Below are 15587 nucleotides of genomic sequence, written 5' to 3' on the forward strand. Positions count from 1 at the left end.
GGCTAACTAAAATGAGGGAGCAATAAAGGCACAACGTGATTGGCCTTTAGGTTGCAAGAGGGAGTTTAGTTTAAGAGTTTGTAGGGGAAGACAACGTCCCCACTGAGAAATTTTCATCTTGTCTAGACGGGTCTAGTGAAAAGAGATGGGGATAGGATTCTTATGATTCAACAGTGAGTAATTTTATCGCGACTAATTGTGACTTTCACAGTTGTAAAGGTTGGAGTTTTGTAACAAAAAGCAGGGCATAGTTAATGTTACAGTCCAGGAACAGAGAACCCTAGGGCCATCAAAGGAGAAGAGCAAGAACGGAATGTGGGGTCTTACCCGAAGAAGCAGCAACACCAGAGATGGAGGCAGAGAAGGGGACATGGAGAGAGGGAGCAGCTGAGGACTCTGGACTCATGGAAAGAGAGGCACTGAGAGCTGGTGGCCAGAAGGCAGGCTTGCAGAATGTGTCCTTTGGTAGTTTAAATGATTATGTATTCCTGAGTGTTTTTGTGTACATCTCCCCTCCCTGCCAAACGAAAAACAAAACAAAACCCAGAGGGAATTGAAGCAAATACTGTGGAATGATGATGCACGGAGGAGATCGTAATCACTGCAATGAAAGGATGAGTGTAAAACTGATGTTCCCCCATATAAACTAATCACTTAAGTCACAATAAAAACTGTTTAAAAACAACAACAACAACACAAAAAAACAAAGGGCCAAAACAAACCTCACTGTGGAAAGCTAGGTGCAAAGTTTTCATCTTGTCTAGACGGGCCTGGTGAAAGTTTTTAAATCATATGTCCTCAAGTCGGTTCTGATGCACAGTGGCCCTGTACAAGGTTTCCAATGTTTTTTAATCTTTTCAGGAGCAGAAAGCCTCATTTTCCTCCCATGGAGCAGTTGGTGGGCTCAAACCTTCGACTTGGTTTGCAGTCCCTTGCTTAGCTATGGAGCCATGATGCTCTCTGGAAACAATCTCAATGCTAATTAATGGAAGAGTGAATACACAAACTTTGGTACACACACAAGGGAACTCTATGCAATGTAAAACACCATATAACAAGGAATCTGGAAAACACCATATGACATGGACGAACCTGGAGCACGTTACGCTGACTGAAATTGCTGTTGTTCTTGTTAAGTGCCATCAAGTCAGTTCCATCCCATAACGACTCTGGACAGGGTTTCCAAGGAGTAGCCGGTGGGTTTGAACCACCGACCTTACAATTCAAACTGACAATACGGTCCAGCACATCACCCTGCAGTGCCACACCAGGATTCTGCACACCAGGACTGAAATTAGTCAATCACAAAAGGACAAATACTGTATGAGACTCTGATTACAAAAGGTTTAAAAACCAGATTTCACACTAGACGAGCCATTCGGTGCTGCATTTAGGGTCGCCAGCAGTGGGAAGGGAAAGGGAGAGCAAGTCACTGGCTAGAAGATAGAAAGAAAGACTCTGAAGGAGGAAATTAACGATCCTGGAAAATATTTTGGGCAAACACTTCAGTTATATTTTATTTCCAAATATTGGACAAGGATGCAAGTTCAAATCAATAGCAAACTTTGTCCTGCTCTGTGATGTAAAAGAAAAAAAAAAGAACATTGTAAAAGTTTTTCCAAAAACTAAATATATTGAATGTAGATAATTTTTATTCTTAGATTAGATCTTTCCTACTTTTTTATGGTAAAAGCTCTTTCTAAAACTAAAAAGACTTCTTTCTATGAAATGCCTGGTTCTGTGTTGTTGTTTGGTGAACTATACATTAACTTTCTTATTTGTTGTTGCTAGATGCCATTGAGTCAATTCTAACTCACAGTGACGCTGTATAGTGTTTCTGAGGAGCAGCTGGTGAGTTTGAAATAACAACCTTGAGGTTAACAGTCCAGTAGCACCACACCAGGACTCCCACATCCTAAAAAAAGATGACTTGAAATAGTACTTGTGTGGCGCTGTAGGTTAATGCGCTAGACTGCAAAGTCGATTTGAATCACAAAGTTGGTAGTTCAAGTCCACCAGTTGCTCCTCAGAAACTCTATACAGGGTCACTATGGGACGGAACCGAATCCATGGCACTTAACAACAACAAGTAAATATTCAACAAATTTGGATAGACTGGTATCCCTTTGATCTTTCTTTGTAAGTTTGTATTCTTGAAATGCCTTAAGAGAATCCCCCAGAATACTGCCTTAGCCTGAGGAAAGAACACTCCTGGAGGCAGGTTTGGGGGAGTGGCCTGAGAAGAGTAAGGCGGGTCAGGTAGGAAAGTAACACTGGAGACCACTGCTAAGTTGGTCACTGTGTGGATAACTGGGCTCCATCCCACTGGATGCTCTCAGGAGCCTGCTGACCCTGCTCTGACTTGTCCTTCACCAGCCTTTGCCCCTACTGGTCAGCACGTCATCACAGAGTGACAATTCTGAGCACTCATGCAATGCAGAGCAGGTGCCCGGGGACTCTGTAGACTCAGCTGAGCCACTGAGAGAGAACGTGGCAGAAAGCAAGAGACACTCGGCTTCAGGGGAGGGTCAGAGAGATGGAAACCGTGCCGTCTGAAGTGGACCGAGGCAGAGGAATGGGCAAGAAGCAATAGCTCCACATGTTGGTAGTTTTGTTTAATAAAGCTTCTATGATTTCATTGCAATATATTTTGACTTAATCTCATATACGATGATTAAAACAACAACTAGGACATTATCTGATGGGATCGTCAAGGTATGTAGACATTACACACGGTGCAACGACAACATAAAGTGAGGTCATTAGGATGTGTGCATTCTTAAGGTTTCCCTTTGAAGTGATATATTAATTCTAACTATCCTGCAGAAAAGGCACTGCCATTGATAAACCTCTAGCAAACTGACAAAGAAGAAGGAGAGAAGACACAAATGACCGGCATCAAGGATGAAGAAGGAATGAGCACTCCAGCTGCCACAGGTACAAGGGCCGCAGGAAAGGACACTCTCAGAAACTGACCCTTCTGATAAGACAGGACAACTTCTTGGAAATCACAACTGCCAAAAGGCACCCAAGGGAGGAAACCAACAGGTAACCTGCCCAGTGCTGGGTCTATTCAATAACTGGTACTTACAGTTCAAAAGCTGCTGAAAACATTCATCTCCAGACCCAGCTAGTTTTCTGATTGAGTCTACCAAACATATCAAACAGAAATAATTCCACACAGTTGTTTCCATTAGAAGACAGAGAAGAAGAAAGGCCAAGCAGACGCTGCCTGAGGCCAACATCACCATACATTCTACCACCACAAAGGAGACTCAGGAAGAGAACCCATCACAGGCATGAATAGAGAAGCAATCTCCCACAATACACTGTTTTGGAAACAGAAGGGGCATCTGACAACATTCGAATCTCATGGGTGAGGAAAGGAATACTCAACCAACCAGAAAGAGTCGAGCCTGAGAAAAGATAACAAGATCGATGTTTCACATCATATTTGATGTTAGCATCTGTATCCAGCCTCAACACTCTACTGCGAGTCCTAGCTAGTACACAAGGAAGAACAAGACAGAAAAAGCATAGCACCTGGAAAGAAAGAAATAAGAATGTCCCTGTTCACAAATGGAAAGATTGTCTATACAGAGAATCTTATCAAATGTACCTCCAAAAGCACTTACGTTCACTAATGAGTTATGAGTTTAGCAAGGTTGCAGGAAATGAGGCCAACAGACAAAAATCAGTATTATTTCTCATTACTTGTACATAGCAAGTAATGAGTAATGAGAAACAAAAAATTTAAAAAGCAATCCCAAAACCCACTGCCACTGAGTCTATTCAGATTCAAAGTGACCCCGTAGGGCAATGCCATACACATTTAAAGAAAGAAAGAAAGAAAGAAAGAAAGGCTTAGGTTTAAATTGAACAAAACACACCCAGGATCTGTATGCTGAAAAGCACTCAATACTGATGAAAAAAATCAAAGACCTAAATAAATGGAGGGACACCCTGTGCTCACGGATTGGAGGGCTCAATACAGTTATCAATTCTCCCCACACGGATCTGTAGATTTAACACAATTCCAATCAAAATCCTAGCAGGACATTTTATAGATGCAGGCAACCTGACTTGACAGTTTATATGGAAATACAAAGGAGCTAGAACAGATGTAACATATAAAAACAAAAGGGAAACGTTAGGTAATACACACTCCCCAATTTAAAAACTTTCTAGAATAGTACAGGGAGCATGGTGGCTCCATACAATAAGCACTGGGCTGAAAACTGCCAGGTCAGCACTTCAAGCCCACAAGCTGCTCTGCATGAGAAAGATGAGGCTTTATAGCCTGGGAAATCCTACATAGGGTCCCTACGGAATCAACTCAACGGCACTTCACAACAACAATAATAGTACGAGGCATCCTGGTGGTATCGTGGGCTAATTGTTCAGCTGCTAACCTCAGGTTGGTGGTTCAAACCCACCAGCTATTTCTCAGGGGCAAGATGAGGCAGTCTGCTTCCATAAAGGTTTACAATCTCGACAATGCTAGGGAATAGCTACACTATAGGGTCAATATTATTATGAGTGGGTTTTATAAGAGGATACGGTGAAGACACTGCAATCTTGACCAAAAATAAAGACATACAGCTCTCTGGAGTGGAATAAGGAGTCCAGAAATAGCAGGCCCTTTGGATTTCTTCCTTGCCAGATGCCCCAGGTGTTTGCTGTTTCCGTGACGTTCCATGGTTTGTGGGTTAGTCTTATATGTTCATTGTCTTCCTCTGATTATATTCCTCTGGATCTACTCTGCTCTTCTTATACCATATTTTTACACCGATAACATGCATATTATATGGCTTTTTGTAAACTCCGCAACCCCGTCATATGCTAGATTCCTGTGTGTGTTGTATCCTTGTGTTTGTTATTTATGTGCGTATGTTATTTGTAAATAATACAGTAACTTGGAGACTTCTGGTAAGATGGCAGGCTAGACAGGCACAGTACACGGACCCTCAACAATAAAAATATGAGCAACCAAATGAAACAGACATGGATGAAAATCTGGGAACCCTGAACTTCAGAAGAAATGCAAGAGAAGTGGGTTGAGTTCTTGCTGGGAGGAGAAGCTGAGCAGGGACAGCAAGAGAGGGAGGTTGACCGGTGAGTGACCAGTAAAGACACAGTATGACCATCTTGAGTCTTTGTGAGCAGTTTTGGCATGAGAAGGCGGCCTGGCAGAGTAAAGTCCCATGTTGTTGTTGCTGTTGTGAAGTTCTGTTGAGTCAGCTACGACCTATAGCGACCCTGTATAGGGTTTCCAAGGAGTAGCTGGTGAGCTTGAACCATCAACCTTGCCCATAGGGGACTGGAAAGAAGCTAGTTGGTGAGACCTTAAGGGCACATCAACATACAATCATCAACTAAATGCAAGTACGAAAATCCGGCAATGTCCTGGAGACAACAGCCAATTTTAACTCACATGAAGAAACTAGAAGAATGGCTCAAACAAATTACCAAGATACAGAGCCAGAAAATGTTTCAGAGGAAAAACAGGTAATAGAACTAACAGAAAAGGAATTCAAAAGAATGATAGTTGTGTACCTTCAAAATAGTTGGTATAAAGACTGAGAAAAAACAAGGAGAACAGTGAACAACTTTAGAAGAATGCATGAAAACACTACAAGAACAAACAGATAAAATAAATGTAAATTTTGCAACAATATAAAATCTGCAATTACAAGTCAAGCAGATTAATATTAACATTTCAGAAATGGATAATATATTGAAAGTGCAAAGGAGTAGATCTGAAGCAATGGTAGCCAGAATTAGAGAACTTGAAGATAAATCTCTCAATACTAGTATGCTGCTGCTGGTGGTGATGTGCCATGGAGTCCATTCTGACTTACAGTGACCCTGTACAGGGTTTTCGAGGCTGTAAGTCTTGGGAGCAGAAAGCCTTATCTTTCTCCCGTGGAACAGCTGGTAGTTTCGAACTGCTGACCTTGAGGTTCATAGCCCGATTCATAACCACTACACAACCAGAGTATGCTAGAAGAACAATTTTAAAAAATGAATGAAAAAATCTGAAGAAAATACAGGAGTTATGTGGGACACCATGAAGAGGAACAACTTACTGTTGATCAGAATTCCAGAAGAAGAAGAGACAAGAAAAAAAACAGAGAAAACTGTTGAAGAGTTATTGGAAGAAAACTTCCCTATCATCATGAAAGATGAGAAGATAAGCATACAAGAAGCTTAACATACCCCAAACAGGACAGACCCCAAAAGGAAATCACCAAGATATATCATAACCAAACCTTTCAAAGATAAGGAAAGAATCTTAAGAGCAGCTTAGGAAAAGTGAAAAGTTACCTACAAAGGAGAATCAATAAGACTAAGCTCTGATTTCTCAGCAGAAACCATGCAGACAAGAAGGCAATGTATTATCATATACAAAATTCTGAAAGAAAAAAAATTTGCAACCAACAATCATATGCCCAACCAAGCTATTCCTCAAATACAACAGTGAAATTAGGACATATCCTGATAAACAGAAATTAAAGAAATTTGTAATGACCAAAACAACTTTACAAAAAATACTAAAGTGTGTTCTTTCACCTGAGAAGAACAGCAGACAAAACCTGAGATTAGCACACATGATAAGACCACCCAGAAATCAATTCAGATACAGAAGTATTTAGAGTATAACAAACCTACGAGACTGGAAATAGGGAAGCAGAGATATCAGTTATAAAGAAGTCAACTACAGAGTAAAAGAGGGAACCGTGTAGATACAGAACTTCCACACATAAGGAAGTCACGAAAACTTCAAGATAAAACAGACTGTTTTAGACAGGAAAACTCATCAATAAATTACAAGGCAGCCTCAAAGAAAATGAACACATCTGTACCTCAGAATACCAAAACAGAAAAATTGAAAGATTTGGTAAACATTAATACAACAGGAATGAAAATGAAAAGACAACCCATAAATAAAATGAACTCAGTGCAAATTATGTGAAATAAAGAAACCAACACCACCACACAAAAAACACACACACAAAAAAAAAACACACAGCACAATGACCACAATCAATTCACACCTATTGATAATTACACTGAATATAAATGAATTAAATGCACCAGTCAAGTGACAGAAAGAGCAGAATGGGTAAGAAAACAAAATCCTTCGCTATGCTGTCTATAAGAGAAACATCAAAAAGATGGTGACAACCTAAATGTTCATCAACAGAAGAATGGTTAAAAAAACTTTGGTACAGACACACAGTTGTACCAATGTTGACGAATAGCAATGAATCTTTGAAACACCTCACAACATGAATGAACCTGGAGGACATTATACTGAATTAAATTTGTCAGTCACAAAAGAGCAAATATTGTTGAGATCGATGTTGTAATAAAAAAGTTAAGAAAATGTTTTCTAAATAAAAGAAACAATCTATGATGGGTACAGGCAGGGGGAGGGAAAATCACTCACAGGCTAGAGGAAGACAGTAAATACATGGTAGCATGGGTGACAGGGCAAGCAATATACAAGAGGGAGGCTGTTGGGAGAGGAAAGAAGAAGGCAGCGGAAGATGCAAGGAGGAGTGCAAGAGTTAAACTGAAAAGAGGTAAACGCTGTTAACTGATGACACATGGAGGGGATGGCAATCATTGTAATGACACGAAATGTATGATTTTGCTGAGTGTAAAGCTGGTGATCTGCTCTGTAAACCTTCACTCAACTCACAATAAAAGGTTAAAAAAAAATACAGTAACTCAGAAGTGAGGAAGTTTAGGACCCACTCTTTGACAGTGCGGCCTCATGAGCAGAACAAGAGAAGATCCCTATGCCCAAATACCCTCACATCCACAGGTACAAGGTATACAATGTATCAGGTTTCAACATGTATTTTGGGGTGACACAATTCAATCCATAACATTAAATGCTAGTCCTATTTTTTAAATCATTAAAACCCTAGTATCATGATGAGCTTGATGAGCTATAGTGCATAAAGAAGTGTTCTGAGTTTTTTCCAAATACCAGTTTTTAGCTTAATGACTGTGACATCTTAAGCAAACCAGTGAGTTACTCTAAGCCTCAGTTTCCTCATTTCCATGGTGGATGTAGGCATGCCTGTGTCATGGAGTTGTTACTTCCCTGCCATCAAGTTGATTCTAACTCACAGGGACCTACAGAATAGGATTTCCCCGTAGGCTACACTCTTATGGAAACAGGCCGCCACATCTCTCTCCCACAGAGCTGCTAGTGGGTTTGAATCACTGACTTCCTGGGTAGCAGCTGAGCGCTTCGCCATCGCGCCACCAGCGATCCTCTGATTCGGAGGTTCCAATGAAAAGCAGGGTGAGGACTTTCTAAGATTTCAAGCAGCCTATTCCTCAGACATGGGGGTGGTGATGACTCTGAGCTTGCTTACTGTCAGTGCCACAGCAAACAGGATGTCAGATGCCCTGCCAACAAGTCAGTCCCAGCTAATTACTCAGTATTGACTCAGCTAAAAATGACAATGAGCTAGCCACAGGCCAAGGTCTGAGTGTGTATAAAACCACAGTGCCCCGAGCAGAAATCGAATGGGGCTCTTTCTACAACTGAGTCTCCTCAACATCTCAAAGGCCTCCTAGTGTCCAAACATCAATGTCCAGCTACCTCCGAAGGGCAGCAACATGAGCCAACACAAAGCAAAAGCAGAGAGTGGGGATGGTTGTGTACTTCTTTGACCAAAAGTGTGTGGTGTTTGGAAATTCTCTAAACCTCCTTTTTTTCTCAATCTGTCATCTCTCCAGAAAGAACTAGTAGCTGGTGTCAGTATGGGTGGGCTTTCCAGTAAGTCTTCAGAAAGCCTGGTAGGTTACATCAATTAAAAGCCCAGAAACAACAGAAGGAAGGATTCCAATGTGCTCCTGGTGATGTAACCTCAGCCTCAGTGCTGCCACACTCAGGTGAAGACCATGAATAGTCTACAAGACTGGAGCTTCTCGCAGTGTATGCCGGGATCACAAGCCTGAGAGCTGAGGCTCTAGCCAGGACTCAGGAATCAGAATCTGAGAGGAAGGCCTGCAAGTGGAAGGAAGTGCATTGGAAGGCCCTTCCAATTCTAACTGAAGGGTGGGGGCTGAAGTCCACCCAGAGATACTTCAGTAAAAAAGACCTAGCGATCTAGTTCCAAAAAGTCAGCTGTTGAAACCTTACGGTTGAGACCAGCTACCCCCGAGTCAACTCTGAAGCATGGTACCACGTGTGTCAGTTGAACTGTGTGCGCCAGAGGGTTTTCAGTGGCTCATCGTTTGGAAGTAGATCACCAGGTTTTCCTTCTGAGGTGTCCCTGGGTAGACTTGAACTCCCAACCTTTTAGGTAACAGACAGGCATGCTAACTGTGCCCCCCCCCCCCCAGAACGAACAGTAAACTTGATGGAGCATAGTTCTCGGAAAATACGACCTTGCAAAGACTATGCTCAGTGAGAGAAGCCTGTCACAAATGACCTCTCACATACGATCCCAGTTATATGAAGTGTCCAGATCGGGCATCTCCCAAGGGCAGAAAGGAGACTGGTGGTTGCCAGGTGTGGGTGCAGTGGGAGGAGTAGGGAATGACTGCTGGTGGGTACAGACTTTCATTTGGGGGGAGGGATGAAAATGTTGTAAACTCAGATGGTAGTGAGCTCTGCACTTCACATGTAAGGTGGGGCCACTATATGGTACGAACTGAGATCGCAATACAGAAACCACTGGAGAGGCAGCGTGGATGTGCAGGGCGTGAGTGTCCAGGCATCCCTGGGGGTCAGATAAAAAGGCTCATGAGCTGGGTCCTCAGCTGCACTCAGCATTTTGGGGGGTTTGATGGGCACGCAGTGTATTCTCTGCTATGGAGTTAAATTTGCACTCAGAATGGAGTGCCGGTAAGGACAAGATCTGAACAGCACAGGTTAATGAGGGGTGTGAAAAAGCGATTCTGCAATTGCGCCCTGGTGGCTGGCACCAGACCCCTGTGTTGTGTCCATCTGATCACAATTTATTCGCAGACCATCAGGGCATTTGTCTTTGTCTCAAACTAAAACATTAAAACTCTAGCACACAATGAAGGGGAAATCCAGTTTGGCTTTGCGTTTTCCGGGCATGAGAATGCAGGAAAGTGACAGCCACAGATCATGGAGCACGGACTGCCCTTTGGGAATGGAATGGGACCCACAAACAAAGCACTTGCTTTCAAGATGAAAGACTCCCAACTGGGAGGCCACAACGACACACTGATGCTGAACCACTGACCTTTTAAAACACATTCACTTTCCAAACCAAATGCCCGATACTCATCTTTAACTTATGTTTGAAATTCATGCATTTTAAAAGTGATATTTTAAACAGTGTAGTATTTGTTAAACAGAGGAAACTCTAAATGCACCTTTATATAATGAATATTGAACACTGCTTTAAAGTGAGCATTAACATATAATATTTAATAAGACACCAGGATAAAATTAAAACAAACTCTTTGCTGTTAGAATATACTCTGACTAGGTGTGACCCTGTAAGAAGAGTAGAGCTGTCCCATGGGGTTTTCTGGCACCGTGGGTTAATGCGCTGGACCAAAAGGTTGGTTTGAACCACAAGGTCGGCAGTTCAAGGTCACCAGCTGCTCCTCGGAAACCCTATACAGGGCTGCTATGAGTCAGAATCGACTCGATGGCCCTTAACAACAACAATCTTACAGACGTAGACTCTCACATCCTTCTTCTATGGAGAGGAAGGTGGCTTCAAACTGCCAACCTTTAGGTTAGCAACTGAGGCTTAACCCCTGCATCACTAGGTTCTTTACAATAAAACATAAAACCCATTGCCACTGAGTGCGTTCTCATTCATGAGGCAAATCAGAACTGTCCATAGGGTTTCCAAGACTGTAAACCTTTATGGGAGCAGAAAGCCTTTCATCTTTCTCCTGAGGAGCAACTGGTAGGTTCAAACTATTGACCTTGCAGTTAGCAGTCCAGCTCGTAACCCACTACGCTCCCAGGGCTCCTTAAAGTTATTTTAAATGATTTATTTTTTTGATAATTCAGTAATTTATGTCAGTGATTTAAAAAAAAAAAAAAAGTCCCCTTAAGGTTTACATGTGACCGACAGAGAGAACCGTAGGGTAGACCACGAGGAGGTGGACTGTAAAATGAGTGCCCTGGGTAACAACTGAAACCAGAACAAACACAAACCCTACAGACTCAGGAACCCAAGCAAACGACAGACAGCATCCATCCAGAGACATCCAAAGCGAGACTGCCATCATTAAACGTCTAAAACTAAGGACAGAGGGAAACAACATGTGTCCAAGAGAAATGACGTGTTGCCAATGAGAAAACACCCACAGTCCATCCGGCTATGACATAGGGGACATGACACAAGCTTTTCCAAGTAAGAGCAGAGCTGGCAATCCCCAATTCCACAATCAACAAAACCATCCTGTGAGACAAAGGGGATCAGAGTATCCCCAGATGAAGGAAAGCTAAGAAGATTTGTTGCTGTCAAATCTGCCCTTGAAGAATGGCTGAAGGAGGTTCTGTCAAGAAAAACACTAAGATGGCAGAAGATCTTCAGAAAGGCGGGAAAAGGGTAAGAACTGAACAAACAAAACAACAAACACACACACACTGCAGTAAATATAATATCCTTTTCATCTTGAGTTTATTAAATCATATCTAGTGGTTGAAGAAAACAATGTTGAACATCAGTCTAATCAGGCTGCTAATCTCACGGTCAGCAGTTTGAAATTACAGCTGTTCTGTGGGAGAAAGATGAGGCTTTCTAATCCCGTAAAGATTTACAGCCTCGGAAACCCTATAAAGGGTTGCTATGAGTCGGAACCAACTCCACGGCACATAGCAACAACAACAATATGGTGCCCAATGTAAATAAAGGAAAAATCAAAGGCATTATACTTCGAAGCATAATTGCTATCTTTAAAAGATTGCTGTTAAATGCCATCAAGTCGGTTCCAACCCATAGCAATCCTGTATCGGGTTTCCGAGGAGCAACTGGTGAGCTTGAGCCACCAACCTTGTGTTTCAAACCCACATTGAAACCCAATGCATTAACACACAGCACCACATTTAAATTTAAGCAAGTTTTCTGCACTTTGCTCAAAGTAGCAAAACACTGATACAACACAGTCTCTGTCAGTATCTGTTTTTAGCTAACCATCTTAATTTAAAATAATGACTGATATGTTAGGGATTGTTGTTGTGAAATGCTGTCAAGTACATTCCAACCCATAGTGACCCCTGTATAGGGTTTCCAAGGAGCAGCTGGTTAGCTTGAACCACCGACCTTGTGGTTCAAAGTAACTTTGCAGTCCAGCACATTAACCCCCAGCACCACATTTAAATCTAAGCAAGTTTTCTACTTGCGCCACACCAGGACTCCCCAACTATGATAAGGTAAATATATACATTGCAATACCTACAGGAACCCCTTAGAAAGTGATCTAAAAGTACTTTTTTTTTTAATTATATAAAAATCAAAGTAGAACTCTAAGAAGTATTAGGTAACAGAAAGGAAAGGAATGAGAAACAGAGGTAAAAAATCGAAAACAAATATTGCATATGTATCCCTAACATATGGAGAGTCCTGGTGTGGCACTGTGGGTTAACGTGCCAGACTGCAAAGCCGTTTGAACTGCAAGGTTGGCAGTTCAAGCTCACTAACTGCTCCTGGGAAACCCTATACAGGGTCGCTATGGGTCGGAACTGACTCAACGGCACTTAACAACCACAACAATCCCTAACATATCCATCATTATTTTAAATTAAAATGGTTAGCTAAAAACAGATACTGACAGAATGACTGCAGAATAAAGAAAAGGTCCTAATTCTAAGTTACCCATAAGAGACTCATTTAAAACAATGATATAGGTAGGCGGAAGCCAGAGAGAGAAAAAGAGACCTTATTAAACATTTATTTATAAAATCCCCACAAGAGTGCCTATATTAATATTAGAAGAAATAGAGCAAACAAAGTTACTAGGAACAAAGAAGGATACTACACAATGATTAAGGAAGCAATAAGACATTACAGTAGACAGGGATGGGCAACTTGGACATTGGCTACCCACAATGGGGTGGCTACAAAGGCAAGAAGTGACTGGCTTACAAGCTTTCAAGAGGGAGCATAACTCCCTCCACAGGGTATGGAGGAAGGCAGAATCTCCATTGAGTAGTATCCAATCTGTCTGGGCAGGACGGATGAAAGGAGATGTGGATAGGTCTTTTGTGATACAATAGTGAATAATTGTTATCAGGACTGATTGTGAGTGTTGGAAATGTAAAGGTAGACTTTTTATAGCAAAAGGAGGGGAGTGATTGACTTTGCAGTCTAGGAGCGGAGGTCCCTGGGACCATCAAGGGAGAAGAGCGGAGAGCGGGACCTTACCCAGAGAGGCAGACACAATGACATGGAGAGATGGAGCAGCTGGGAACTTTAGACCCAGAGAGGGAGAGGGGCTGCGTGCTGATGACTGGGGGACAGGCTTGCAGGGTATACCCTTTGGTTAGTTGATGATGTATGGAGGGGATTGTAATCATGGCAATGAAACGATACACGACAGGATGAATGTAAAGCTAATGTTCTCCCATGTAAACTATCACATAATTCACAATAAAACATTTAAATTAAAAAAAATAAATAAAAGACATTACAATCCTAAACAGAGCTTCAATCCACAAGAAAGAGTTGCCGCTGTTTAGTGCCGTAAAGTTGGTTCCGACTCAATGCAATCCTGTTTTCAAAGGAGTGGCTGGTGAGTTTGAACCACTGACCTTGAGGTTATCAGTACAGTGCTTATTCTATGGCGTCACACCAGGACCCTAGAATCAAAGTGAAAATCCATGGTAAAAAGACAACAGGAAAACTGCCAAGCACTTGGAATGGAAACAGCATCCTTCTAGACACATCACAGCTCACAGAAGTGTGAGGAGAAAATAAAAATTACACTCCTTCCCAGAAATAAATAATAATAGAAATAAAAAATTAAAATGTGTTGGGTGCCTCTAGAGCAGCAATGGAAGGAAATTCTTGAATGCTCGGTCTTACAGTTAAAAAGAGGCAGCTCTCAAGGCAGTAATCTACAATTGTACCTAAATAAAGTAAAAGAACAAACCCACAACAAGAAGAAGGGAGGATAAGAGTATAGATCAATGAATTTGAAAGCAAAAAAATCAATAAAACAAAGAGCTAGTTCATAGTTTTATCAATAAAGACGGATAAAATTGGTAAACCACTAATAAGACTGATAGAGGGGAAAAAGCAGGAAGCTACAAGTCACTGATCTCACGCTGGAAGGGCCTATCAGTATTGATCCCACAGACATCTAAAGGATGATGGGGGAATACTACAATTTTCTATTCAAAATTTGATAACTTGGAAGCAATGGACCACAACCACAATAAAGTAGGTAATCTGAAGAGTTGTGAAGCCATCAGAGAAATCAAATTTGAAATTTAGAATCTCTCTAAACAGAAAATTCCAGGCCCAGATGGCTTCCCTGGAGAGTTCTGCTACACATGAATCTCACAGTCTCTTTTGGAAGCTAGAAGAGGAGGGAAAACTTGTCTGGTCTTTTTATGCGGCCAGTATGTCCTCTGACTGCCAAATGAACAAACCAATCTGTGTTGGAAGAAGTTTGGCCAGAATGCACCCTGGAAGCCACGATGGCCAGACTTTGTCTCTCATACTTTGGACATATAGTAGTAGGAACCATGTTTGTTGAATGGAGGGTCAGCAAAAAAGAGGTAGACCCCCAATAAGATGGATTGGCACAGCGGCAGCAGCAAAGAGTTCAAATGTAGCAACGATTGTGAGGTTGGCGCAGGACCAGGCAATGTTTCATTTCATTCTGTTATGCATGACATCACTATGAGTAGGTGTCAACTCAACGTCACATAACAACATGTCCTCTGATACCCAAGCCAGGTAAGACAAGATGTAAACATAAACAAGCAAAAGAAATCATCAACTAGTGTTTCTGGGTTCTGATGAACGTAAACAGTAAATCCTATCAAAACAGAAAAAAAGCAGAGAGAGAACAAATCCAGCCATGTATTTGGGGAAAAAAGCCACAAGAACAACTATATACCACAATCCAGTGGAATTCATTACAGATGTGAAAGGTCGGTCCAATACTTGGGAATCTATTAATGCCAACAACCATATCAACATGGAAAAGAATGAAATCACAGGATAAGATTAAGCGATGCCAAAAAAGTACTTGATCAAACCCAGAACCTATTCACAGGACCTTCAGCTTGATAAAGAGAATCTATAAAAAACAGAAGTAAATAAAAAACCTGGAACTAACATCAAGACAAGGATGTCTACTCTGAACTTCTTATTCAACACAGTACTGCAAGCTCTAGTCAGTCCAACACAGCAAGAAAGAGAATAAAAAGTATCAGAGAAAAGAAAGAAAATTGCCCCTATTCACAGAGGGCATGAGTGTCTACAAAGAAATCCCAGAGAATCTACAGGCAACCCACAGAATTAGCAAGTGACTTCAACTCAGTGTCAGGCTGCAAGATTAACACATAAAGGCTAATTACAGTTCTAAGTCTTGTTGTTGTTGTTGTTGTT

At 41.6% G+C, this 15587-nt stretch overlaps 1 protein-coding gene across 2 annotated transcripts in view; it reads right to left on the bottom strand.

Annotated features, from left to right (window-relative positions):
- Positions 1-15587, bottom strand: part of TRAPPC9 (trafficking protein particle complex 9) — a 585848-nt gene that overhangs the window by 197413 nt on the left and 372848 nt on the right. The window lies entirely within an intron of this gene.

This window comes from Chrysochloris asiatica, unplaced genomic scaffold, assembly GCF_000296735.1.
Source record: "Chrysochloris asiatica unplaced genomic scaffold, ChrAsi1.0 scaffold00001, whole genome shotgun sequence".
NCBI lineage: Eukaryota > Metazoa > Chordata > Mammalia > Afrosoricida > Chrysochloridae > Chrysochloris > Chrysochloris asiatica.